The sequence below is a fragment of the Rhagoletis zephyria genome, unplaced genomic scaffold (assembly GCF_001687245.7).
Source record: "Rhagoletis zephyria isolate East Lansing unplaced genomic scaffold, Rhagoletis_zephyria_1.1 Rzeph_scaffold_01412, whole genome shotgun sequence".
Lineage (NCBI taxonomy): Eukaryota > Metazoa > Arthropoda > Insecta > Diptera > Tephritidae > Rhagoletis > Rhagoletis zephyria.
The window spans coordinates 57539-85470 of NW_016158496.1; the positions used below are offsets into that span (position 1 = coordinate 57539).

The following is a 27932-nucleotide window of genomic DNA, read 5'->3' on the forward strand; positions in this document are numbered from 1 at the left end:
TAGTTCGAAAATGACCACACTTGTACCAAATACAAAACGATTTATTCATGCCCTGTTTTATTTGACTTCGACAATTTAATACAATAAAGTACACAAAATATTATAACTTTATACCCAAATAATATTGTAAACCATTAAATTGAGTAGGTATTCAATTATACCAGGCCTGTTAAATAATGATTAATATTCATAATAACTATTGATTAAAATTGAAATGATTAATGATTAAATACCGATATTACCACCTTTTAAATGATTAATAATTAATTACTTAAAAAAAAGTTATTTTGTTATTTTTGATCATTTTCAATAAAATTCGACTTTTTTTTAATTACACGATATTCTATTATCAATCAACAAGCCAAACTATAGACAAAATTTAAAAATACTTAATAACTACTTGAGTTTTTTTATTTGTTTTATTTTTATCCAAATCTCAAATTTTAAACATTAATTGTTACTCTTATAAATTTTTAAAAAGAATAAACTGAAATGTGCAAAGTTAATGAATTTAATTTATTTCAATGAAAACTTATTTTAACTAAAATGTTTTCCTTTGCAGATTCAGTATTATTAAAAAAGATAAATATATAATATTTATTGTACCTGAAACCTTTTACTTTTAATAAGAAATGCATTTTAATTTATGTTCGAAAGTTTGAAATATTTATGTATTTAGTTTTGCTTTTAATTAATAGTCAAAAAATTGTACACCAATTATTGGAACATCTGAGGCTGCTAAATAACAATTGTAATATATTAAAGTGTACTTAATCAAAAGTTTTTTATAGTATATTCATGAATTCATTTTATTTTTTGACATGGTTGGTTACATGGAAAAAAGATAGTTGGCTGACTAGTTGGGCATGTGGTTCATACTAGTTATGAAGTAGTTTACAACTAGTACATTTGACTACAGGGTAGCGATACATCAAATACACATGCAACAACAACCACCACTGCAGGAAATGTATCTAACTATAAGCTAACTTCAAGATGAACGAAGGAGCTAAAATTCACTTATTATCTGTATATTTTCTTTGACGAAAGCTAACTACATTTGTATGGCGATGGCCGCGAAATAGTCAATGGTGGTTTACCTCTGCATTAGATGTAGTCAAGGGTGGTTACCTCTGCATTTGATGTAACTAACTTGTAACTAACTACTTTCGGACATAAAATATCAATAGGAAAAACAAAATATTTTATTTTTATTTTTATTTACTTTATTTATTTTATTACATTTCATATTTGTTACCATATTCTGCTGTAGGTGGTTCCATATTCGAACTTCGTCAGACATAACTTCAAAATGATAATATGAAATTTCGATCTTCCTTTTATTTGTCGTCAATTCGAAAAAGTATTTGCGAAGTGCAAGATATTTAAATATAAACGCGTTTAAAGAAAACAATCTCGAGCTTTACTCCTCCATTACTTGTCCACTTGTTTCAAGTTAGCTTTTAGTAGCTAACTACAGGTTATATATTTTATAGAAATCCTGCAAAAAAGCTAACTACAAGTAGGTTATTTTTTATCAATTAGTAATTTTTTCTGCAGGGACACGCTCGCCCACTTACACTTAAAGCTCAGTTAGTCAACGACGTAGCGTAAACGTAGGTTGACATACGTAGCAGCATATCAAATTTACTGTTGATAGAGAGAAAGAGAAGCAACGGCAACGTCACCGCCATGCGGTGGTGAGTTTTCGTTAACACGCGAATCCCATAAGATAGATTGTGTCTGCGTCAACCTACGTCTACGCTACGTCGTTGACTGTTTGCGCTTTTACACAGGATACAGCGAATACACAGAAGCGCGAATTCCACTATTGTAAACCGTTAGAGCGATTACGTATTCAATTATAAGAGCCCTGTTAAATAATGATTAATATTTTTCATAATGATTATTAATTAAAGTACGTTTTTTTGGAAAACCGTTTAATGATAAAATACTGATATTAGAACCTTTTTGAATGATTAATAATTAATTACTTAAAAAAATATTAATTATTTCATTCATTTTAATTACATCATTATTTTGTTATTCTTGATAATTTTCATTTATTTTTGACTTTTTTAATTACAAGATTAGTATAATTATTTAATTAGTTTCAATTATCAATCAACCAGCCAAACTACAGACAAAAAATTAAGAACAATTAATGACTGCTTGAATTATTTATTTTTTTTATTCTTATCCAAATCTCAAATTTTAAACAGCGTTTTACTGTACTCAAGAAATTAATAAATTGAATTGAATTCATTTTATTTTTATCTTCCTTTTATTAGTTCGGGATGCAACTATGTAATATTGATGCGCCTAAAATATGCAGCGATTACTATTCTCAAAGTTACATACCTGATGACAGTACGAATGGAAATTATAATAGGGAGGTTTTAGTTTTTTAAACTATAATTTTATTTGACTCCCAAAGTTGTGGTTTTGGTCCATAATTGGCCTAGTATTTTTCTATCTATTTTGAACTAGTATGAGACTGGTATATTTCTAACCGAAATCAGATAATTGCCATTTCATAGGACATACCCACGTTAAAACTACCAGTTGATTGCATGGAAAAAAGATAGTTGGCTGACTAGTTGGGCATGCGGTTCATACTAGTTGTGAGGTAGTTTTCAGCTGGTACATTCGACTACAGGGTTATTATACCTTTCATGAGCATGAAATGGTATTATAACTTTGGTCCGATGTTTGTAAGTACCAGAACAAAAAGAGATAGACCCATTAAAATGTATACTTATATGATCAGAACGTCGAGCTGAGTTGATTTAGCCATGTCCGTCTGTCCGTCTGTCCGTCTGTCCGTCTGTCTGTCTGTTTGTATGCAATCTAGTCTCTCAGTTTTCGAGATATCCGGATCAAATTTGGTAGGTGGGTGTATTTTTATAATGTATTAATCATTTGTCGGAACCGGAAGAATCGGACCACTATAACATATAGCTCCCATACAACTGATTGTTCAGATATGAGATTTTTCGTTATAACTTCTCCATTTATGCAGCTACGAACATGAAATTTTGCAGCACTTGCACCCATTATCAACAGAATGCTTACAGTGAAAATTACAAAGATCGGGTCACTATAACCTATAGCTCCCATACAACTGATTGTTCAGATATGAAATTTTTCGTTATAACTCCTCCATTTATATAGCTAGGAACATGAAATTTCGCACTGTTTTCAATAATTATCAACAGAAAACTTACAGTGAAAATTAAAAAGATCGGGTAACTATAACCTATAGCTCCCATACAACTGATTGTTCAGATATGAGATTTTTCGTTATAATTCATCCATTTATGTAGCTAGGACCATGAAATTTCGCGCTGTTTTCACTCATTATCAACAGAAGACTTACAGCGAAAATAACAAAGATCGGGTCACTATAACCTGCAGCCCCCATACAACTGATTGTTCAGATATGAGGTCTTTTATCATAACTCCTCCATTTATGCAGCTAGGAACATGAAATTTCGCACCATTTTCACTCATTATTAACAGAATACTTACAGTGAAAATAACAAGGATCGGATGACTACAACATATATCTTCCATACATCTGATTGTTCAGATATGGGATTTTACTGTAAAACTTCTTTATTTGAACAGCTAAAACCGATAAATTTCGTAAGATATTTTATAAATAATAATACAAAGTCTACTGAGAAAATCGTCAAAATCTATGCTGTATAAGCTTTATCTCCTATAGCACTGATTGTTCAGATACCAGTTTTTGCGATATATCTCCTTTATGTAGGAAACTAAACCCAATAAATTGTGTTACCGGTTTACATACCGATCACATAGCAGTGAAAATCACTTAGATTGGTGCCATATAAAGTATATCTTCCATACCTCTGATTGTTTAGATGCGATTTTTTATATAAGTATGTAACTCCTCTATCGATGTATGCAGATGTATTCAAAAGCAGTAATCTGTCAAAGTAAAATTTGCAGATGTTCATGAAAGGTATGAAGCCTTCGGCATAGCCGAAGACAGCGCTGCTCTTACTTGTTTTCTACTTATTTTTCAAAATGGTTCTCTTTTTTATAAAGCAATCGCATTTCTGGCTAGTATATTTCAGAACGAATGGATAAGGATTGATCCAAGAGTTTGAGTGAGCAAATCCAATTGCAAAACCTCTCTTACGGCACATTTACAGGAGAGCGAAAAAACCGGTTTTCTCTGAAGGCATTACCTTGAGAGGCGGTATTTTCTCTAGCTATTATTTTACAAATCTGTTGTTTTAATAACGATTATAGGTGCTTGGAGTTCAGGGTTACCAAATTTTCAACTGGTCGATGGGCGGTTTTGCAAAAACATCGACGATATACTTTAGGGTGGGTAAATTTGTAAGGGAGATTTGTCGACTATGCGCGTATAGCACAGAAGGATTCTACGTGTAATTCTTGGCCAATTTTCCGAAAAAAACCAAATTTCGAAAATAGGTTTCCTAGCATTTTGCTGTAGTGTCGTAAGGAAGTGCTGAAATTTTGTAAAAAAAAACATGTGATAAAGTGGTCTTTTGGTAAGAGAAATTCATTTCTGGACTTATCTTTTTCTTAAAACTTCCACTAGAAAGTGCAGCAATGAAAGTTTTCACATTTTCTTTGAAGCCTATTTTTGAAATTTGGCAAATTTCAAATTGATTTTAGACCCATGGTTTCTGCGGAAAATTTGTTTGGAATCACACGGAAAATCCTCCTAAGCTATACGCGTATAGTAAAGAAATGTACATACATACATATCGCTCATTTACTTCAATAGTGTCACAACTCAAAAAACCAAACTCGAAAAAAGCGGCTTTATAGTTTTGAATTTACATATACTCACATAGTAAAAATGAACACATAAATATTATGTTCTGGTGAGACACTGGTATTCGATGTAATTTTTACACAACATAGAAGAAGAGGTAGCGGTAAATTTCTGCGAACTCAACTCAAAATTTATATTTTTTGGATTATGATTATCGTCGTTTAAAGTACAAAACCGCGTATCGTCATTCTGCAAAACCAAGTATCTGACATTTGCTGCCAAAAATTGGATTTGCTCACATAAGCTCTTGCCTCAATCCTTATCCATTCAGCCTGCAGTATACTAGCCAGAAATGCGATTGCTTTATAAAAAAGAGAACCATTTTGTAATATGAGTGTTTTTGCTCTCTAGAAAATAGTTTATGCAACCTCAAATACGCGGTTTTACATTTTGTTGATACGCATTTTTTTTGTTTATTTATTGTTTAATATTTTTTTAAAAGCCTCCATACTTTGTGCAGAAAATATAAAAATTCTGCGAACTTTCATCAGAAATTTCAAACTTTTCATTCAGCATTTTTAGAAAAAAATTTGGTGTGCACTTTTGTAGCCCATTAGGTTTTAGTATAATAAAGTGCAAGTTTCTTTCATAAAAAGTATATTCGAATTATGGAGGAATATACACCATACCTTTTGCGAAAAAATCATTAAAAACCAAAAGGAGTTTTTAGCAACTTGAAACTTACACTTTGTTATACTAAAATTTAATGGGCTACAAAACTGCACACCACATTCTGAATAAAAAGTTTAAATTTTTTGGTGAAAGTTCGCAGATTTTTATATTTTCTGCACAAAGTTTGGAATTTGGGCTTATATATTCTTGGTTAGACAGTGAGCTAGAAGGCTTTTATAAAAAATATTAAACACTAAATAAACAAAAAATAATATTTTAAATCATATACGCCGCTTTACAAATTCAACTTAAACCCGGGTGTAACTGGCTCCGATTTTATAAGTATACACTATTAATTTTTTCATTCGTTGTTTGTATTCCTTTATCTTTTTTAGAGGAAACAGAATTAAAACAAGTAATTTTTAAGCAAAAAAGTAATTTTTAAGCAAAAAACACAACCTACCACCTGTGCGGTAACACCCTTCCCTTAAAAAAGAATTACAGAAATCGGTTAACGTGGTCCAAAGTAGAGATGGGCACGGGCCTAAATTTTCAGGTCCGGCCCAGCACGAGTACAAAATCAACTTTCAAAAACACACACGAGCCCGCACGTTAAGATTTTAGTGGGGCCCGGCCCGGCCCGGCACGACGGGACACGTCCCAGCCCGAAAATAAAGAGCCAACTTTTATTGTATGTATACATATTTTTAATTTTGTGTTTATGTATGTATATTTACTGAAGCGAATAAATTTTTTACGTAAATGTTTTTATAATATATTTTCTGGGAAGTAGAAAAAGTGGAAGGTATTTTATGTACAGATATGTAAACAAAACTACTAAGTATCTTATTTTTTCTGTCGGTTTCCAAATATTTATTTTTTTTTGCTTTTCTCTTATCAAAAGAGTTTTAATATGTACTATTTTTTTTTGTATGAAAACAAAAGCTTATCTAAATTTGTAGTATCAGCAACGGGCTTTTTCGTGCTTTTATGAAATTTTACTGAACGCACATGCACGCACGAGTTCGTGCTGACAGCAAATATTCCGGCCCGTACCCGCGGGCTTACAAATGTTCCGACGAATTGATAACCTTCTCCTTTTTGTGAGGTCGGTTAAAAAAAAGTTGGTGTAGGGTATTCAACTTTCTTCACATAACGGTGGTTTGTAACAGGCAAAACGATTCAAGTTAGATATAGACAAATGTATACATTAGGCTGGGTCGATTTTGTTTGGGGGAAAATAAAAGGAATTTGACCGAATTGTAATAGTAATATTATGATGTCTTAGGTCTATGCCAATTGCTATTGGCCACGAAAGATTAATTTAAAACTTATCTTTAGCCCGCGCCTTTGAATCAAAGTGTATGTATTTTAAAAATGAAACTTTGGCTTGTAATATCTATGGAATGCATTAATTGTTATAAACTGAACGACATATAAAATTAAGGGTTATTAAATTTAGTACCTCACGTTCATTTATTATTTTTCAATAAGTCTACAAGTTTTTAAGATATTAAGATAAAACTTACAAAAACTATAATTTTCCCTCATGAATTTTCAATTCTTCAATACTTCAGCAACCAAGTGAGAAATACAAAAAAGTGAGACGAGATTTATTTCATACGTTTTAATGTTTTCGGATGTTTATATAATATTAAAAGGGCCATGGACTTGGTTACGCCGATTTGGTCAGTTTTCAAGATCGTGGTGAATGAATTCAAACATGTATTGTCAAAGATGATGAGAAACGCCCATTTTAACTCCATTTATGCAGTCTTGAAAATTGGTGGAGAATGGTTTCATTAGTCACCGAAGAAGCACATTTTTCGCGGTTTCTAAATTTGCCGTTATTTGAAAGTAGGGGACGTGCAATAAGTGTTTAGATATACATATATAAATATTTTAGTTAATTCCATTATGTGAAAAAGTGACAGTAGGTAAATGCAATAGTCTTTAACATATCCTGGGAAATCCTTTTGATGGCTCTCCAAATGGACGATATTGCTTTGCATTCAGCTTCAACGAAAAAAGTCACTCCCTGGCACACTTTTCTGTAATCCGGTTCTTTCATTTAAAAGTCATTTATACAATTGAAGAGAAATTTTTTTACATAAAAACTGGAGATCCACTTAAGTTTTTCGATATAACTTTGGTAAATGTTAGTCGATCGGTACGTAATAATTACCAAATTGAAGGCGAGACTTACTGTTACTGATTTAAGATAATAATATGATGAAAATCTTTCAGATTTTAAACAAATTATTTTAAAATAAAAAATTTTGAACACAATTTTTTGTCATTTTCCTTTATTTGGAATTTTTAGATTGTATGCATAAACATAAGTAAACTAATTAGTGTTTCTAGAAGTTGTGCCTGTTAAGTGTTTCCATACTCATTCGCATAAACAAAATTTTTCCACGATGATGGAAAATAATGGCTTTTCTATTAGAGCTACGGAAATTGTTCCTAAATTTGCAAAAATTCCATACCATAGCTAATATTAAAAAAATATTAGAATATTTGGACCTAAATACACTCCAGAAATATGAATGCTTTACATCTTTTGACTAAAGACCAATGCAATTATCAACAAAACAATTACAATTTGGTTGAAAAACAGATAAGTTTGAGATTATCGATATTTGACATTATCTTGTGTGTTAACCGATTCATTATCTAATAATATGCACCAAACCTTTTTTCTGAACTTAGAATTTTTAGCAAGAATTGGTCTTATTCGTCTAGTGTGCTGTGAGTCACTTGGCGGTCGATGCGCGGGCTCTTACAATTAAAATAAAAGACTAATATTTTGCAGGCTTGTTGTTGACTTCATGATACAATATATTTTCACTATTTGATACAAATTAAATTTTCGACCCGCCCTAGTATACATAAATGATCAGAATGGAAAAAGAAATCGATTAAGCGGTGACTGTCTGCCCGTCTGTGTACACGCTAACTCGAGTAAAAATTGAGCTATCTTAACGAAACTTGGTATGTGAACTTCTTTTCGGCGTGGACGGATGGTATTGAAAATGGGCAAAATCGGCCGATAATCACGCCAAGCTCTCATATAATGGTAGTTTTCAGAAATACGAAAACTGCGATATTTTAGCAACTACTGAAGATTATTCACTCAAAATTGATATTTACAATCATTTTTATGCGAAAAAAAGAATGTTATAAATTTTTGGAAAATGGGCATAGCCACGCCCATTTATGATTGCATGTGTATATCTTGGGAACCATTGCACCAGTTTCTTCCAAAGCATACCAAACGGCTGAAAAATTTTAAAATCGGACAATAACCACGCCCACATCCCATATAACGGTAATTTAGCGAAATACGAAATCGTCGATAAATCAGAAAATACGCAAGCAAATTTATTCAAAATTGATGTTTGCAGAAATTCTTTAGCATAAAATACGTTTATGATAAAATTTTGGAAAATATGCGTGGCACCGCCACTTATGATCGCTTATATGAACCGCGGTCAGTTACCTACCAATATGTACCAAACAGTATGGTTATTGTGCTTGCCACATACAAGCAAAACGTTGAAAATATTGAAATCGGACTAAAATTACGGCCACTTTTCATACATCGGTAAATTACAGATATGCTTGAAACTTCGATATTTCGAAATTTAAAGACGCTAATTTTACCAAAAATTTTTACTAACACCAATCCCGTGAAAAGAAGTAACATTATTATGGAATTTGGAAAATGGGCGTGATGCTGCCCACATATATCTATATAAGTTTATCTCATTATATCTAACTACACGTTCTATCGAAGATTTTTGAAATAGACGTAAAACCAGCCCTGTTTACCACGTAGATATAGTTTTCGGTACGCACATAGGGACGACAAAAATGTTTACTCCATATGTATTTGATAGATTTCAATGAAATTTTGTATTTAGGGATTTTCGTCGTCACTGATTTCGAATATTAAATCAAATTTTCAGAATTCAAAATGGCGGATCCAATATGGCGAACGATTTTTAAAAAAATTACTATATTGTTATGAAGCTTGGTATCCAGAGATTTTCGCCGTCACTGATTTCGAATTTTTTATTACATTTTAAAAAATCAAAATGGCGGATGCAATATGGCGGACGACTTTTGTTTTTAATTATAGTTTGTTATAAAACTTGATATTCAAAGATCGAAAATCTCTGGAAACCAAACTTCACAACAATCTATACATTTTTGAAGAAATCGTCCGCCATATTGAATCCGCCATTTTGAATTTTGAAAATTTGATTTGATATTCGAAATCAGTGACGACGAAAATCCCTTAATACCAAATTTCATTGAAATCTATATTCTCGATTCGTCCCAATAAACGACTTAGACAAAGATGCTCTGTTTAATTAAGAGGGAAAAGGAGGGACGAGTTCGTGATATTATTACATTGGCAATTTGTTGGATTTTCGAACTGTTGAAGATAAATTGCTGTACTCGTTGGAACTTTTTTCATAACTCCAACTGATATAAAAATTTCAACATTTTTTCAATAAGAAAAAGACAATTTATAAAATAGGTATTATAACCATTTTACAAACTATATTATTAGCAAAAATCGCAAAATAAAGTACATACCTCACGCCTCACTTTCCGTGTAGACAAAACTGTTAGATGTTAATAAGAATAAAATGACAAGCAAAATTATTTTATCATCGCTTCAAACAAAAAATTATGTAATTCGACGCACGATAGAAAAACCAACTTTGCGCTTCTGCTATAGCTACCGCGTTGCGGTAAAAGTCAAAATTTGTGTGTTACATTGTGGACTGGTTTATAAGGAGAATGAGAAAGGTATGTGTGATAAGATTTAAAGAGTTTGGTTTTTCTATTTTTGTCGACCTAATTTGTCGATTTGTCCCTATGTTGTACGGTGAAATTACTATATTGAATACTTGCGCCGGGTATTTAATATTCGGCTCAGCCCGAAACTATACTTTTTTACTTGTTTCTAACTGGTATGTGTTTTTGGCCGCTCTATCCAAAGGGTTAGAAGCGCATTCTACCATTCCGAATGACCTGGGTTCGAGCTCTGGTCAAAGCAATATTATATAATTTTTGCTTGGAAAATTAACAGCCGTATTTTTGGCGAGGGGCATATTATTATCCTTTAAAAGAAAACTTAATTTCTGTATTACCTGCGTGGAAAACAAAAGGCATTGAATGTTTCCCACTTTAATGCAACTTTCTGCAAGGAACGCGATGAATTGCCAACTGAAATGTAAAAGGTCATAACTGGGCACTAGGTTAATCTCCTGAAATCTTTGTCAGATTATTTTTCGGATGGTAGTAGTAATATCGGTTTGGTACAAAATCCATTTACGAAGCAGAGTACTTCGACATTAAAACGCACATTTGAATCTGTGTTTCTGAACGAGTTTTGGGTTAGTGTTAGGAGTAAATATAATGAAGTCTCTAAAAAGGCTATCTTCACTTTGCTCCCTTCTGTCACAATGTACTCTGTCAACAGGGTTTTCAGCTTATATTTATACAAAAAACAAATTCAGGTCAAAATTTGATGCTACCCCCGAAATGCGCATACAACTTTTATAAATTATATCGAACTATAAAGCAATAAGCATTTTTTATTTATTTATTTATTTATGTTTTTGTTCATATTTAAATTGCACTGCCTTTGATTTTTAGTCATTTGTTTAGTCATTTGATGTGGGGTTCCATAAAATGAAAGGTGTTTAGTAAGGGTTCCATCATCTTAAAAGTTTGGGAACCCGTCCACTATGCTGTTACAGCCAAGATACGAATATGCCTCTTCATCTTGTAAACTCAAGGAAAGCTCAACGTTGAAAAACCACAATCACAACAGAATGCCAGCGTCTTCGCCACTCGAGTTTAACACCTGCTCTTCAACAAACCATTCCGCCGCCGAAGAAGTAATCGGATTTCAGCTAACATGAATGAACAACTAGTATGATGAGTATCATCACGAAGCTGCAGAGAAAAAATATATCGCCTACCAGAGTGTCCAGATTGGGCGATTTAGCGCCAATTTGGCGATTGTTTTTTTTTTTTGATATTTGTGCGTATAAATTTAGGAAATCGCCTGTGGCGATTTTTGGCGATTTTTTCCCTTCAAGTCAATTTTTTGTGCGCTATCATGTAAATGCTTCGAAACACGTGATAAGTAGGTTATGGAGTTAGAGCTTTAAGTTTGACGTGGCAGCACTTTTTATCGTTGTCGATTTTGTTGTAGCATATCGAACATTTGCCAATATTAAACCAGTATTTGTGACAACTCTCGCTGAATGTGAAATTTGCAATTTCATTTGTGGAAATAGCTGATCTCGCCTTGTTATTGCTTTTATTTTATTTTTAGCCCCCAGCGCTTAAAATGGAGCTGGAAAACTATCGATAGATTATACTATCGATATTTTCAGATACTATCGTGAGCCACTATCAATAGTATCGATATATCGAAATTTTAAAATGAACAGACTTATGGGCTGCGCTGTTCTCCACAACTAATATGAACATATCATTTTATGGTTTTATTTTCTTTAATTTCATCATAAATTATTTCAAATCAATTGAAATATACATACATACATATATATGAACATATATGCATACATATGTATTATATTTTCTACCCTTTTCTTGCGATGAAATATTTGTCAATTCTCAGAAAACTGCTCAATCCCCACACGGCATGGATATTATGTTTTATGTCCTTCAACGTAGCAGTTACAATTACTAATTTTCAATTTTCCATTTTCTTGAAACATTTGTAAATTTTTTCTTAAAGGTTGTTATCTTAACGCACCAGCTTTCCCGTTTTGGTCATAGGACTGACTCCTTCTAAGACATAAAATTTCAATTCAATTCAAGTAAAGAAGCAAATGAGTTGACATTGGGAACGCTCAATGCTTTTATTTGGTATGGCAATGCTTTTATATGTTATATCATGATAGTTCCAGACTATTGATACTATCGATAGTCCCATCGATAGTTTTCCAGCTCTAGCTTAAAAGCGGATTGTGCGATTAATCTATTAATATGAGTTATAATAAATTTATTCATTGCGCTGTCCTATTGGGAAATCTGTTAATACAAATATTTTTTAAAAGTATGAATATTTTTAAAGAAAATTGTTGTACATCATTATTATATACGTGATTTGTGCTATTTATTATTACACTGAATGCATTATATTCGGTTTTGGTTTTAAAAACTATGTTATAACAAGATCTAATTTTTAAGCCGACTTCCTGAATATTAAAAAAAAAATTGGCGATTTTTTTCAGAATTGGCTATTGCTTTTTAAACAATCTGGACACCCTGTCGCCTACACACACTAGCGATATACAAAATTTTGACAATCGCACGCTATTCGCAACTCTTATGCAGAATATAGTGAGGTGAAACGACTGGAATTTAAATTTTCTTTACCGAATCCACAAAACGATCCCGCCCGACGTTGAGCAATACTACCAGCTTCATCAAAAATGGAAAATACCTATCCGAGTCGTTTGCTACCAAACGGGGTTTCGGATTCCATTTCTTGAGATTTCTTTAATCTGATGTTGGAGAAGATAATAAGAGCCGCAGAACTTAACCGCTCAGGAACAATTCACTACAAAAGCGATCAATTGCTGTAGTATGGCGATGACATCGATATCATCCGCAAAGGAATCCGCGAAGTCGGTTCTGCCTTTTCCAAGTTGAAGAAGAAAGCAAAGCGAATGGGTCTACGGTAAACGGGGATAAAACGAATTATCTCCTGTCATCAAGCAAACATTCAGCGCAATTGTAAACCTTTAAGTGTATTTCTGCCATGAAATAGCTTCCAACAAAATTCAATCTGCAATTCGGAGACGGCCCTCCATTCGTGTGACGAAAACAAGACACTCATCATAAGTTAGAGTAGCAGCTCGGACAAATAGGTAGCTAAAGTTCTGAACACATTAAAAACGACGAGCTACCGACCACAGCTTCCAATTTGTCATCTTTATTATCTAAGCGCTTTGTCGATGGCGACATGATTTCTTTGAACGCGGCAGCGACATCATGAATTTGTATGAGTTTGACATAAAAGAAGAGGAAGAACCTTATCTGTCGCCAGAAAAATAGAAATAGATCTAATCTGGCCACAACCACAGCCGTCGCGTAGCCCGGTCGTCGCCAAAATAATTATCTACATAAGAGTACGTGTTAAAATAATTTGACAGCTGTGGTTTGTAGCTCGTCGTTTTCATTGTGTTCGGGCTATAACTCTGCCACATAAATGAAACATACATATGTATGTACATACCTACATACATACATATATATTTATTTATTTGGAATGGTGAAATATGATTTTATTCCACGTGTAATCACAATGCACCCGTATTCGGCTGCCGAAACAACCACATTAAATATTCCATCAATTATCACTTAACCACTCCGACATCAACACCTGTAGGCGGCACAAATGCAATCAGCGCCACAACACAACAACGGATGCAATATTATCTGAGTTCAGCGTCAGCGGCAACGCCAACAGCGACGACACAATCGTCGGGCACTAACTTCCAGCAAACAATTTGTTAGCTCTTTACGATTATTGCCTTTCTCACACCTTATTACTAAGTGAGCCGGCTTACTGCTCCATTTGCCTGATGGTCGACTGCTGTGCAACACGGACAGACGATTGACAACCACGACGACAACGAGTCGACGAGTGGTGGACATGCATTTACAACAAAACAAGTGGCTTGAGAACCAACGACAGCAACAGCAACGAAAAAAGGAGGAACACAAGTAAAATTTACAACAGCGGGACATGAAATGGCAACAACGTCAACAAAAAGACTGAATGAGCATATCGAGGCTACTCTTAAGTGAGCAACTCCTCAATAAACACCAAGGCATTGGTCAACCAGAAAAAGGTAGCTCGGAGAAAACGACATCTTGAAGAGGAAATAGAGAAAATGACCAGCAAGTAATTTGTGTGAATTCATATCAAATATTGTCGGTGATACTGCAAAACGTTCTATGTCACTTATTACATCTGGTGCTTAATTGATCTGTTGTCTGTATCTGATCGCTTCTGGCAACCGTTCATTTTCGTCAGCCAAAGTTAGACAGCTTTGTCATTCGTTTATTAGGGTGTAAGGATTTACAGATGCATTCCGGTGCACAGTGGAGAGAATACAGAAGGTGGCGCTGATCGCAACACCGCTAATCGGCTCTCAGCGAATTTGACAGAAGACCGCAGTAGTGATGTGCTGAGTTAATACTTTTAAGTATTGGTCGATACTCGGCACCGATTTAAAAAGTATCTAATACTCTCGATACTCGGTACCGAAACTTTTAGATTTCGAGTAAAAGCGCACACAGGCCAAAGATATGGAAAAGAACTGCTCGGGGGAGACTCGCTTATCAAAACCCGAGTGAATCGGAGGATATCATGTTTGGAGGCCTGGGACAGATTATGGCGACCATTTTCGAATCGGTATCGGTTTTGTTGACGTATGGTATGAAATATTTTTACGCCAGTGCGATATCCATCCGAAACTTGTCGCTAACTGGTTAGATCTCCCACCTGAAAAGCTTCTTCAGCCGTCAAAGAATTTTTCTTGAACCTTGGATCGACTAAGGTTAAAACTGATAAAATAATATTTCTCTGTTGCGATAAGTTCAAGTGTTTTAGCCGATATCATATAAATTAGTAATGAAAGTTTTTTCTAAATTTGAATTGTATATTATGGCGAAGGTTTAATGTAAAGATTCGGTATCGGGTACCGAAATCTTTTTTAAGTATTGGGTACCGATTATTGGGTACCGACAAATCAGCACATCACTAATCGCCCTTATTCTTGCCGCTCTCTGTGGTCAACTCTACGATGGCGTCACGCCAAAATTACTCTCGCGAATTCTGTTTCACGTCGTACGTGAACATACAAATAATTACTTTATTGAAAATTTTGTCCTCTACAACTTTGCCATTAAATTGTGCCACTTATTTCAAATAGAAATTACTCAAAATTAAAAAAAACCGCGCCACTTACCTGATTTTGGATATTTTTTGCATATTATTGGCAATAAATAATTGTTTAACAAAATGATAGGCACATGAAAATTGTAGGGAATCGAATTCTCTACAATTTTGTTCTCTAACTTTTTTCGCGAGAAATGCAAAATTCGCGCTTAAATCGCAAAAAAACACAAAATCCAAGATGGAGGACATTTCCCATATCGCAATTAGGGGAAAAATTTTCATTTTGTGTTCACCTAAACAGGAGACCCCAAACTACGTCAAAAAATTTCTTCCTGGAATTTTTTCGTTGAAAAAATCTAAAGTGATCGGGCTAGAATTCGTTTTACTTGTCCGCATTTCAATACTCGTAACTGTATTTATAAAATGCTACACTGGGGGAAATAACGCATGGTAAAAATGAATATTTTTATACCCGAGCGCACTTGTGCACGAAGGTATTATAACTTTGTTCACATAACGACTGTTTGTAACAGCCAAAACGAATAGAGGTAGATATAGACAAGTGTATACATAAGTGCCCAGAATAAATAGAAAAGTCGATTAAGCCATGTCTGTCTGTCCGTCCGTGTACATGATAACTCGAGCAAAAATTGAGATATCTCAACGAAAGTAGGTTGGTATTGAAAATGGGCGAAATCGGACTGTAATCACGCCCACTTAGCATATATCGGTATTTTAGTATGTGAAGTAGATTTTTGGAAAAACTAATATTATTATGAAGTTTTAGGAAAATGGCCGTGACCCCCCTACTTATGAAGAAAAGCTGTAGCCGCTTCACCAATCCTTACCAAACTCGTTCATCGATTTCTACCAAACTTACTTCTATTATATCATTGAGTCTAACTCAGCATATTATCGAAAACGTTTGAAATCTGTAAAAAATATCCCCGCTCATCATGCAAAGGTAGTTTGAGAAAATTGAAACGACGATATGTGTTTCATACCAAAATTTAACACGCACGTATTTGAATATACTCTGAGGGGAAAAAATAGTAAACTCAAATAAAAACGTATTTAAATCAAATGAAAACGTCCCACATAGCATTTGGAAGATTACTTTAATAAAAATCATCTTTATAAGTCTTCTTCGATCGAATGATTGAAAACTAATTAATCGCTTCCGCGATTAAAAAAAATACTCAAAAATGACTCACACTTACGCTTGAAAAGTGATTTATTCAAAATATATTTAAAAAAAATAGGGCAATCACAACCCAATAAACACAACGAATTCGCCTCGAATTCGAGACGAGCTCGTTTTCTCTGATAGAACTAGCGAGACGATACTTCGCGACGATAGATCGGCGAATTCGAATTCGTAGGGGAGTCACCTATCGTTAGCGAATCGAGTATTGCTAGTTTTTCGAATCGTTGGCGATTCGAGAAATTTTTTTCCTCGAATCGTTGACGAATCGAGAATATTTGATTTTTCTAATCGGTGGAGATTCTATAATTTTTATTTTTCGAATCGTTGGCGATTCGTGATTTTTTTGTTTTTCGAATCGTTGAAGATTCTATAATTTTTATTTTTCGAATCGTTGGCGTTTCGAGAATTATTGATTTTTCCACTCAAGATATCAGCTCACTGGTGGTTTGAGATTACAATTTTTTTCGACCCAAGTTTTATAGGACTTAAAAATCTAGCTATGTGAAATTAAATCTATAATATAAATAAACAAAAGTAAAAAAAAAATGCAATAGCAACAGAGAATGTTTCGTTTTCTAGGGATATCTGAAAATGTGTAGCAAATACACATTTACAAATCACTTTAAATGCAGATATTTGTTCCGTTGCTGCATTAAATAAAGCCGGCTTACTAAAATAAAATTTAAAGAAATTGTATTGTTTTATTTTCCTAACAAAGAATATTTTCGAAAAAAACTATTTTCTTGATTGTGCCTCGAAGACGATGCAATAAAAAAAATCTTTCGAGAAAACTGATTTACTCGAGCTCGCCTCGATATCGAAACGAGCCCAAAAAATATGTTCTAGAAATTTATTTTCTCGAGTTCGGCTCGGATTCGATACGATGCCACCCTCGTTTTTGTGTTTATTGCCAAATCGATCATTCTGGGGATTGAAATGTGTTTTTCCTTTGCTTTTTTATTCAAACATTTGTTTTAACTGCCTTTGAAATTTGAAAAATATGAGTTGAGTCGTGGTGTGAAGTGCGTAAAAAATTGCAGTGCCTACATAAGTAAGAACATTTAACATGTAACTTCTTATATGAATTTGGTGATACAAGTATTTTTATAAAAAACTAGCAGACCCGGCGAACTTCGTCACGCCCATATTTTATTGAAACATTTGGTCCAACTTTTTCGCCAGCAATTCACGTTCACGTTTGGTTTTGTGGTTGACATAAGGCATACATATACTCCATTGCCGTCTTAAATAACCTGACGAAAGCGTTATACCTTGCGGCTCGATGATGAATCGTCAATGAATCTGTATAGTAAAGTTGGTGGCAATTTCCCAACTGGTGAGTATCATTGGTCCACATGGTCAGCGTAAAGCAAGGACTGCAATGGTTCTGATGGTTGACTTAACGTTTTAAGTTGTGAACTTAAACTATACAGGGACCTACTCAAACGCATAAAAAATATCATTAAAATCGTTTCGGTCGTTTAGGAGGAGTTCACCCACCAGAATAAATCTTTTACATACTGACACCTTTCGGCATTTTGGCCCATACAAAAAAAACACAATCATGCATTCGTTATACGGAGAAAATGCGCAACATCATCAGCGAAAAAAATTCTCAAAAATTAACGGTAACTTATAGCCATTTAAAATTTGCAATTTATGATACTGAAATTGAGTGAACTACAAAACTGCATACCAAAAATTTGGTGCCATTTGATGCAAAATGAACTATCGGGCATGTTCTGAAATTCGAAACTTTGAAATCGACTCGATTTGCCAAATATTTTTTAATCATATCTGATGAAAACAGTGAATATTATAATTAAAACCCGTAAAAGAAGCAGCAGCGATATGAAATAAATCATTTAAATGCGAGATTTGTAAATTTTTGGGTTAAAATCCATGGCGAAAATTATCGAAATCGAGTCGATTTCAAATTTTCGAATTTTAGAACATGCCTTATAAATATCCGAAAACATTAAAACATTTGAAATAAATCTCATCTCACTGTTTTTGTATTTTTCACTTGGTTGCTGAAGTAATGAAGAATTGAAAATTCATAAGGAAAAATTATAGTTTTTGTAAGTTTTGTCTTAATATCTTAAAAACTTGTAGACTTATTAAAAAATTACAAATCAACGTGAGGTACTAAATTTAATGATCTTTAATTTGATACATCGTCCTGTTTGTAACAATTAACGCATTCCATAGATATTGCAAGACAAAGTTTTATTTTTGAAATTCATACACTTTGATTGAATTGCGCGGGCTAAAGATAAGTTTTAAATTAATCTTTCGTGGCCAATAACAATTGGCTTAGACATAAGACATCATAATATTACTATTACAATACGGTCAAATGCCTTTTATTTTCCCCCATACAAAATCGACCCAGCTTAATATACATATAGAAAAATTTATCTAAAAATTTAAATAAATCGTAAAAGTAAAAATTTGTTCGATGATGACTACGGCAAAAATAATAAAATATGAAATTTTCTTGTTTTGTTTTTGTTATTAACACTGATGCTTTTATTGCTATTGCTGCATCAGCTGTTGTTGATTATTTAAATTGTTTTTGAAATTGTTGTAGCTGTTGGTTAGAAATGTTATTGCTGATAAGATATTAGTATTATGCTGTATGAAGTAGCACAACAGTGACTAACGATTGTGGTGTTGAACTGTTGGCTGTTGTAGACTTTGATGCTTGACGGGATGAACGGCGTCACTAGGTGGAGGAGAGTTCCATTGTTCACGGAATAGCTTCGTCTGCGCAGACCGTAGTTGCTGTATATGTATGTGCTTGATATTGCACTGGTGCAGCATTCGACTGGCCATTGCAAATACCTAACTGCGTTTATTGCTGATATGCGCGCTCATATGTTTGCTGTTGCAGTTGTACCTGCCCTGTAGGGAAACCCCGAACTGGTGAACCAAATTTGTAGTCCCGTACTAGATCTTTATCGCCAAAAACGAACCAGTCCGATAGTAACTAGATCGCCACCAGTTCAAAAGCAGCGCTATGTGGTACTTTTAAAAAACAATTTTAGAAATCTATATCTAAAATGACGAATTTAGAACTGGTTCAAAACTATAGAAAAAGGGATGTAGAACGAACTAGATCTCATTTGGCGAATTTTGAACTAGTTCGAAACTACTGAAAAAGGGATGCAGCGGGGGCTTGTTTACTTTAAATAGATTTTTTCTTGGCGGGTTTTTCGTTCGAATACGCTTCCAGTCTGCACGTCGCCGATGCTTTTTCATAGTTTGGAAATACAAAACTAATATTTGTGTTAACATCTTAAGATTATGGGACCCTCTGGAACATAACCAATAACAGTCAGCACCTCTGCAAATTCAGCTACAGCCAAAGGTATGTAAACATGTTTTCAAATGCACCATTTAATTTACATTTATTCAAACAAATTTGATTTCAGATCGAAAATACATTTCTCTGCAAATAATAAAAATTGCTACCATGGTAACCCAAAAAGAAAACATCTTGTTACTTTTTTTCGTTTACAACTGGTTCGAAACTATAGAAAATGGGGTGCAAAGCGAGCTAGATCCCATATGTCGAATTTAGGACTGGTTCTGAACTATAGAAAAGGTAATGCAGCGGAGGACAATTTCCAATTCCTATGACATCGCTGTGTTAAATTCGCCAGTTGCTTGCATGCAAAAGAGATTTATCGTGAACTAGTAGTGGTTCTAAATGCACAAGGAGCGCACCAGTTCAAAACTAGAGATTTTCCCCACAGGGTGCTGCTGCTGTTGTTGAGAAGTCGGCAGCATTTGTTTGTAGTTGTTGGATACATATGTATGTTAGAAGTTTTCGTAGCCGCCGTTTAGTTGTACAATGTACTGGCTAAAGATATTGTCAGTTGCAACGGCATAAAGGGCGGATGTGTGCAACGGCGCTTACTTTGGATGATGTCCGTAGTATAATGCTCCTGGCAGGATCGCCAATATATCATATTATGATATCAAATTAAAAAATAGTATTTCCTTCTTGTTTGAAAGTTTATTATTGAATAATTAAAAATTTTCTTTTTGATAACAAACAAATTCATTGAATCATAAATTGAACATAAAGAATTTAAACAAGTATAAAAACATACAAGTAAAATACGCTACAGTTACCTCTGCATTTGATGTAACTAACTTGTCACTAACTACTTTTGGACATAAATATATCAATAAGAAAAACATATCAATAGGAAAAACAAAATATTTTTTTAATTTTTTTTTTACTTTATTTATTTTATTACATTTCATATTTGTTACCATATTCTGCTGTAGGTCGTTCCATATTCGAACTTCGTCAGACATAGCTTCAAAATGATAATATGAAATTTCGATCTTCCTTTTATTTGTCCTCAATTCGAAAAAATATTTGCGAAGTGCAAGATATTTAAATAGAAACGTGTTTAAATAAAACAATCGCGAGCTTTACTCCTGCATTACTTGTCCACTTGTTTCAAGTTAGCTTTTTGTAGCTAACTACAGGTTATATATTTTATAGAAATCCCGCAAAAAAGCTAACTGCAAGTAGGTTCTTTTTTATCAATTGATAATTTTTTTCGGCAAATACATTTTTATTTTAAAATCGGTACAGCTCACGTAAATAAATAAAATAAAATACTTTATCAAATTTGTTTGGCGGAAGTCTTAAAATATAATAAAACATGCAAGTTCTTTCGGCAAGGCACTCTAATGAATGTATGTATATATGTAGATCTTTATTTAATACATTTGTAGATACCTGACTTGATACATTTTAATTGCATATACTAAATAGTATTACTTTTTTAACTAAAAATATATTATGAAATTGGACATTTCTGACAATCTTCGATCTAACTGGTGATTCTATTGCAAACCCAGCCAATGTGTTTTACTAACCACACAAAGTACTTTGGACAACATTATACTCATTGTTGATTAAACTGAACTCTTATTTGTCTCCTAGTTTAGTTTTAATAAGAGATGGTTCAAAAATGTACGTTCTGCAGACGTTCAACTATGTATGTGGATTATTGTCAACCGCGTTGTCAAAGAACCAAATCTTTCACTTTATGTGAACACTGTTGATTTTAGTAAATAAATTTTTACTGGTATGATGAAATACTAAAAACTTTTTGTATCATATTCGGAAACATTTTCATGAAAGGGGTCAAATCTGAATTAAAGGGACCAGTGGACCAAACGATAATAAAGGACCATTTTTCATCAAATTGGACCAAAGTGGCAACGGTGCTTACAAATATTACGAAGAGAGTTTGTAAAGTCAAATTTAGTAAAATTAATATAATAATTGTGTCAAATCAAAGGTTTACAACATCGTATTTGTGTTATGTTATTACAAATACAGTGATTTCTTCTGATTACATTCCTTTTAAATTATTGGACCCTTGAATTAGCTCAGGAATGTTTTTACTCTTAAATTATTTCTTGCTAAATATGTCCAAGTTTTTCTTTTGTCTGAACCCCATATTGATATACATATGTACATATATTAGTTACCTTATTCCCTTAATTAAATTAAATTTAATTTTTTAAACATGTTGCAACCCTTCTACGTGTTAATTAGAAGTAAAGCATTTAACTTATTAAATAATTTTAATAAAACTTGTAACTGGTGGCAGCCCGTTTCAAAAAAATAAAACTTTATTGCACATCTACAGGCCAAGCCTTGTCATTTTATACCTCACTTTTGAAAATAGAACGATTTATATGTACATACTAGGGGTGTTGCGGATGTGGAATTTTAGATATCCGCGGATGCGAATATCTAACAGCTAACATCCGCGGATGCGGATGCAAATGCGGATGTCAAGTATTTTTAAAAAACAATTAGAATCTAGCATAATGGCGAGATCGTTGTTTAAACAGCGCTTACAAGCCAAACCAGATACATATGTCCAGGGAACGGATTTTATGGAAATTGCCTTTTTTTCTGCTAAAGAGTAACAATATATTCGATTAAGAATGTCCATGACTTAGCTTTCCCTGATTCCATATATACACATTTGATGTTGCCTTTTTTAAGATATTTGCCTTTTTTGCCTTTTCTACCTTTAAAAAAGCGATTATAGCATTTACAATTTTTTTTTTTAAGATTAAAAAATATACACATGCCCATGCGGCTTATAGAGGCGCAGAGACCTCTTGCCAAATTGGTGTTCGAAAAATTCAAAGCCGTTTTCTTAGCTAACGTAGGCTTGGGGACAATAAGGGGTGTGGATAAAATTGCCAAGAGCGAGGAAAACGCTCTTATTCCTGATAATATGAACGTTTCAATCGTTCCATATTTAAATTGTGCTCCACTTGTATCAACTTACGTCGAGCGCACATTTAGTACATTCGAGGCTTTTCTTCGCGAAAATCGAATGCTGACAGAAAACTTAAAAATGCATCTTGCGGTTCAATGTTACTACAACTATACAGATTAAAGTTTTATTACTTAGAAACTCGAAAAGATAAAATAGTCAAAGATTCACAGTACAAATTTTTCATATAACGAAACTAGTTCATAATTTTTCTCCTTTTACTTGTAATTAGGGCTGTGCGATTATTCGATTACTCGAGCAAGTTGGTTAATCAATTATTCGGTTAATCAATTACTCGAGTAATCAAGATTTTGATTACTCAAAACGAGGATTAATCGAGTTACTTGAAATATGATTACTCAAAAAAAACCATTTTGCTCGTTAAAAGAGTTTGCTTTGGAAAATGCTTATTTTCTTTTTTACATTCTGTATATGAAAAAAATTGTTTGCTTTAATTTTTGAAAACAGAAACGTTGTTTTCAAAGTATCAAGGAACTTTAACTACTTTATACATATGTAAAGAGTTGAAATGTTGATTACTCATTTTACTCGAAATGTTGATTAATCATAAAGCAAATTACTCAAATATTTTTGTTTTTGGTTAATCAAAAATCTTGATTACTCGAGTAACTGAACTTTTGAATAATCATAATTTCCAATTAATCGAATAATTGAGTTATTTACTTTATGATTAATTAAAATTTTGAGTAATCAATTAATCGCACAGCCCTACTTGTAATATAAACATTTCTAAAACAAATGTATTTTTTGAAGATTCTTTGTATTTTCTGTCTTTCTTCCCTTCCTTATTTTGCTCTTTTTGCAATACCTAGTGCCTTTTCCTGCCTTTTTCGCTATTTTGTTTTGCCTTTTTTTGCCATTTTTGCAATACCTAATGCCTTTTCCTGCCTTTTTCGCTATTTTATTTTGCCTTTTCCAGCCTATTTCGTTATTTTATTTTGCCTTTTTTATAGGTTTTTAGGTCCTAAAAATCCGTTCCCTGCATATGTCATATTGTTTCAGAATTTGGGGTTCCTGTAACTTTATCAGCACTTTTCGATTTTAGTTTTTGTAATTCATTTTGAATACTTANTTGCCTTTTTTATAGGTTTTTAGGTCCTAAAAATCCGTTCCCTGCATATGTCATATTGTTTCAGAATTTGGGGTTCCTGTAACTTTATCAGCACTTTTCGATTTTAGTTTTTGTAATTCATTTTGAATACTTACTTCTGCGACTGCTTTGAAAAATTTGTGCTTATAGCGAGCTAAATAGGTGGATATGGAAAATGGATCATTATTTTCCAGGAATGAAAATTTTGAACAAAATTCTGTTTTCAAAGTCGTGGCTGCCAGCCGAATCGGATCAGAATATTATTATTTAAAAAAAAGCACCCTGTTTTTTATAAGCTTTTGAATCTCAGATAGTTACGTAATTCTTATCTAATTAAAGGTCAGACCTATGGCTTTTTAATTATTTGAGCATCGATTCCCTTTATAGCTAGACGTTGATCATTTCTACTGGAAATCCCTATTGAAGGAGCTTACTCATTGACTTTAAATAGCAAAGAAGGGACAGTTTTATCACAGAAGTTTTTAGCCAAGGATCCACTGTAAATCCCTATGAAAAAAATACTATCCAACAAGTAAACAAACTACTTAAAAATTTAAATTTTTTGCTAAAAATAAATTCCCCAAAGAGCCCCATTTGAAATTATTCAAAAGAATATATGTAATAGGTGGCATACGCGGTACGTCTGACTCGCGAGTCGTTTGTGTACGTGTTGACTCGCCTTCGACTACACACAGTTGAATCATTCAGACTTTCCAGTACTGCTGGAGTCAATCGCTACTTTTGAACCGGTACTGCACCGACTCCTAGGTAAGTAGCCACCACTCTATTAACCCGTGGTAGTGCAGAGTCAAACCTGTCGTAAGCAGGTTAGCGAAAAACTATGACAGAGGGAGCTCATAAATTACGCAAGTGACTACTTTAGTAACTCCCGGTAGTGCAGAGAGAGCCGATGGTGACTACCGCCTAGGACATTGCCTTGTAAAAGTAATCGATGAAATACACTGCAAGTAGTCGGTCGGTAATTGACGGAGTTTATCAGGTAGTTACCGATTTAGCAGTCCTGTAGTCGCTCCCCCGTACTGCAAGGGAGTCATGCCGGGAATCATGTTGGTGTAACTAACACATATTTATTTTCACAAACACATCCAAACCGACTCACGAGCCAGACGCACCGTGTATGCCGCCTATAACATCAAAAGCAAATCACGAAAATTTTGTTAAGAATTAATATTGGCTAGAATATGTAATTTTTTCGCCATATATACGTTTTATCGGTCCACCTGCAAAATATTCGCATTCGCAAAAGCTCCGCATTGATTATTGCGAAAGCGAAAGCGAATGCGAATGTTAAAATTAATACGGAAGCTCCGCGGTTGCGAATGCGAATATTCTCAACAACCCTGGTACATACCTATGTAAATTCCACAATAACCCAAAAGTAAATTGCATTTTTGAATTTAGCGTCCTCAATTTAACAAAGAAGCGAATTTTCATTAAAATCCGTCCATAATTCTATTTTTGCCCACATTTTATATAGAAGGGAAGCACTGTGAGCCGCGCTCCTATTCCCTATTCCCCATTCACTTTTCATCCCACCGTCTTAACGTAAATTGGGGATTTGCAAAGAAAATTTTCGCGATTTTTAAGCTAGGATAAAACGATGTCCTATAAAACTACTTATTCTACGCAGAGTGCCCAGGGGATTTAACGCCAATTTGGTGATTTTTTTTTATACTTGCGAGTAAGAAATTAGGAAATCGCCTTGGGCGATTTTGGGCAATTTTTTCCATTCAAATAAATTTTTTGTGTGCTACCATGTAAATGCGTCGAAACGACTACTTTGTTGTTGAAGTAAGATTCAAAATAGGATGAGGTTGAAAAGCCTTAATTTAAAAGTTCAAATAAAATGTTATATGAAGGCATATAGTTTCTGCTGCAAAACGTTTCCAATATCAAAAATATGTTATCGAGGTTGAATAGCTCAATATATGACAACAACACTATAGATGATTTTGAGGAAATTGTGGAATAGCTTTTTCTATAGTTTTTAGCTAAGAGCGCTTAAAAGCGGATTGTGCGATTAATCAATTAATATGATTTACAAAAGATTTATTAATTGTATAGTCCTATTGCAAAATGTGTACAAATATTTTTTTAAAGTGAGCGTATTTTTTAAATTTTTTGTACATTACTATTATACAGATAAGTGATTTGTGTTGTTTATTATTACCCCGAAGGTATTATATTCGTTTTTGGTTATATTATAACAAGATCTAATTAAAAAAAAAAAAATTGTTAGGTCGATTTCATGAATTTTATTAAAAAAGGGGGATTTTTGGCGAGTTTTTTTAAATTTGCGCTTTTTTTTTAATTTGGGCACCATGATCCTCATTGCCAAGTCAATTAGACATATGTACATTGTTAAAACGTTTGTTTATTGTTGCTCAGTTATTATTTTACACGCGATTTAAATTATATCAAAAATAATTGTCACAAGCAGTAGTTTTTATCCAACTGTTTATCCACAAAGTAACACCGTAATTTGTGGCAACAAACCGGCTGAGACAACTTATCAAAACAGCATAAGAGACCGGCAAAAAAAGTAATAAACACCAAACACATCACTTTAGTAGTGTTACTACAAGCCATAAGTACTTTCCTATGGACATACATATGTACATATGTACGTATGCATGCCCATGGTATGTATGTGTGTGAATACAGTATCAGCATGACTCCTTAATTCAAACGTGGGACAGTGTGGCGAGGTGAGCACGTATTTAACTACTTAAAAAATTAACGCGCCACTGACTTTTGCTGTCTTTTCTGGTAATTTGGTTGTTTTTTGCCTTGTTATTGCCTCTTCTTCTTTAAGTAATATGTACATATGCATACATAGGTGCGTTTCTATGCAGTTTTTATGTTCGTACTTTAGTGGGCAGCTTCTGTTGATTGCTATCATTGTTGAATGTATTAACTTCCTTCACATTTCCGCACCAACCGTGTCAGCACACCTGCAGTTGCGACAAGTACACAACCAGCGATTTCCAAATATCTCAAACACATGAATAAATATGTATTGGAGATGTTAATTTTCAGCTTTTTCCGATCCCGGAAATTTCGTTAGATATTCATTACTTTTCAACCACTTAAATCGAAACAATATTTTGTATATTGTTTGAGAAGCCTTCCTACCATAAAATAAATAATCAATAAATGGGTTTGAACCTACTTTTTTATTTAAATGATGGAAAGTATTGAAAAATAATCGACTCTCGATTAACGGATCTTTTTTAATCCGTACGATTCTTGGAATCGAATAATCGACGGCGAGATTCGAATTATTCGATTCTAATCGATTCTTTATTTAAATATTTCTTTCACTTGAAAAATCTCCAAATACGGTCATCAATCATAGCTAATAATGCTATTATAATGAATCAATTAATATTATTGTAACAAGAGTTTTTGTAATACATTTTAATAACAAATTTATGGAAAAATTGCTCCATATGCTATTAAGTGTGTGATTGACATTATATTCACAGTACTGTTTGATATGGAAAACAAATACACTCCTAAAGATTGTTTCTTTTAATAAATTTAGAATCGATTCTCTAAAATCGACTATTTCGAATCGGAATCGGAAACGATTTTTCCATCACTGTTTTCTCTCTAATGTCAGGATTTATTTTAAAGGACTTTTCAATTTCAAAGATATGATTAATTCCAAAAATAATTTAAAAATTTCAATGAAATGTAGAATAAAAATATAAGTACCAAATACAAGAGGAAATTTCTTTAGAATTTAAAAAAAATACAATTTTTTGGATTCACAAAGACGAATAGGTAATTTTTTAAGGTGATAAAGTTAGAAGGGCGAAATTCGAGGATGTTAT

The 27932-nt window shown here is 33.3% G+C and overlaps 1 protein-coding gene across 5 annotated transcripts in view; it reads right to left on the bottom strand.

The window, feature by feature from the left end:
* The window catches only part of shf (WNT inhibitory factor 1), a 104953-nt gene that overhangs the window by 53674 nt on the left and 23347 nt on the right, over positions 1–27932 (bottom strand). The window lies entirely within an intron of this gene.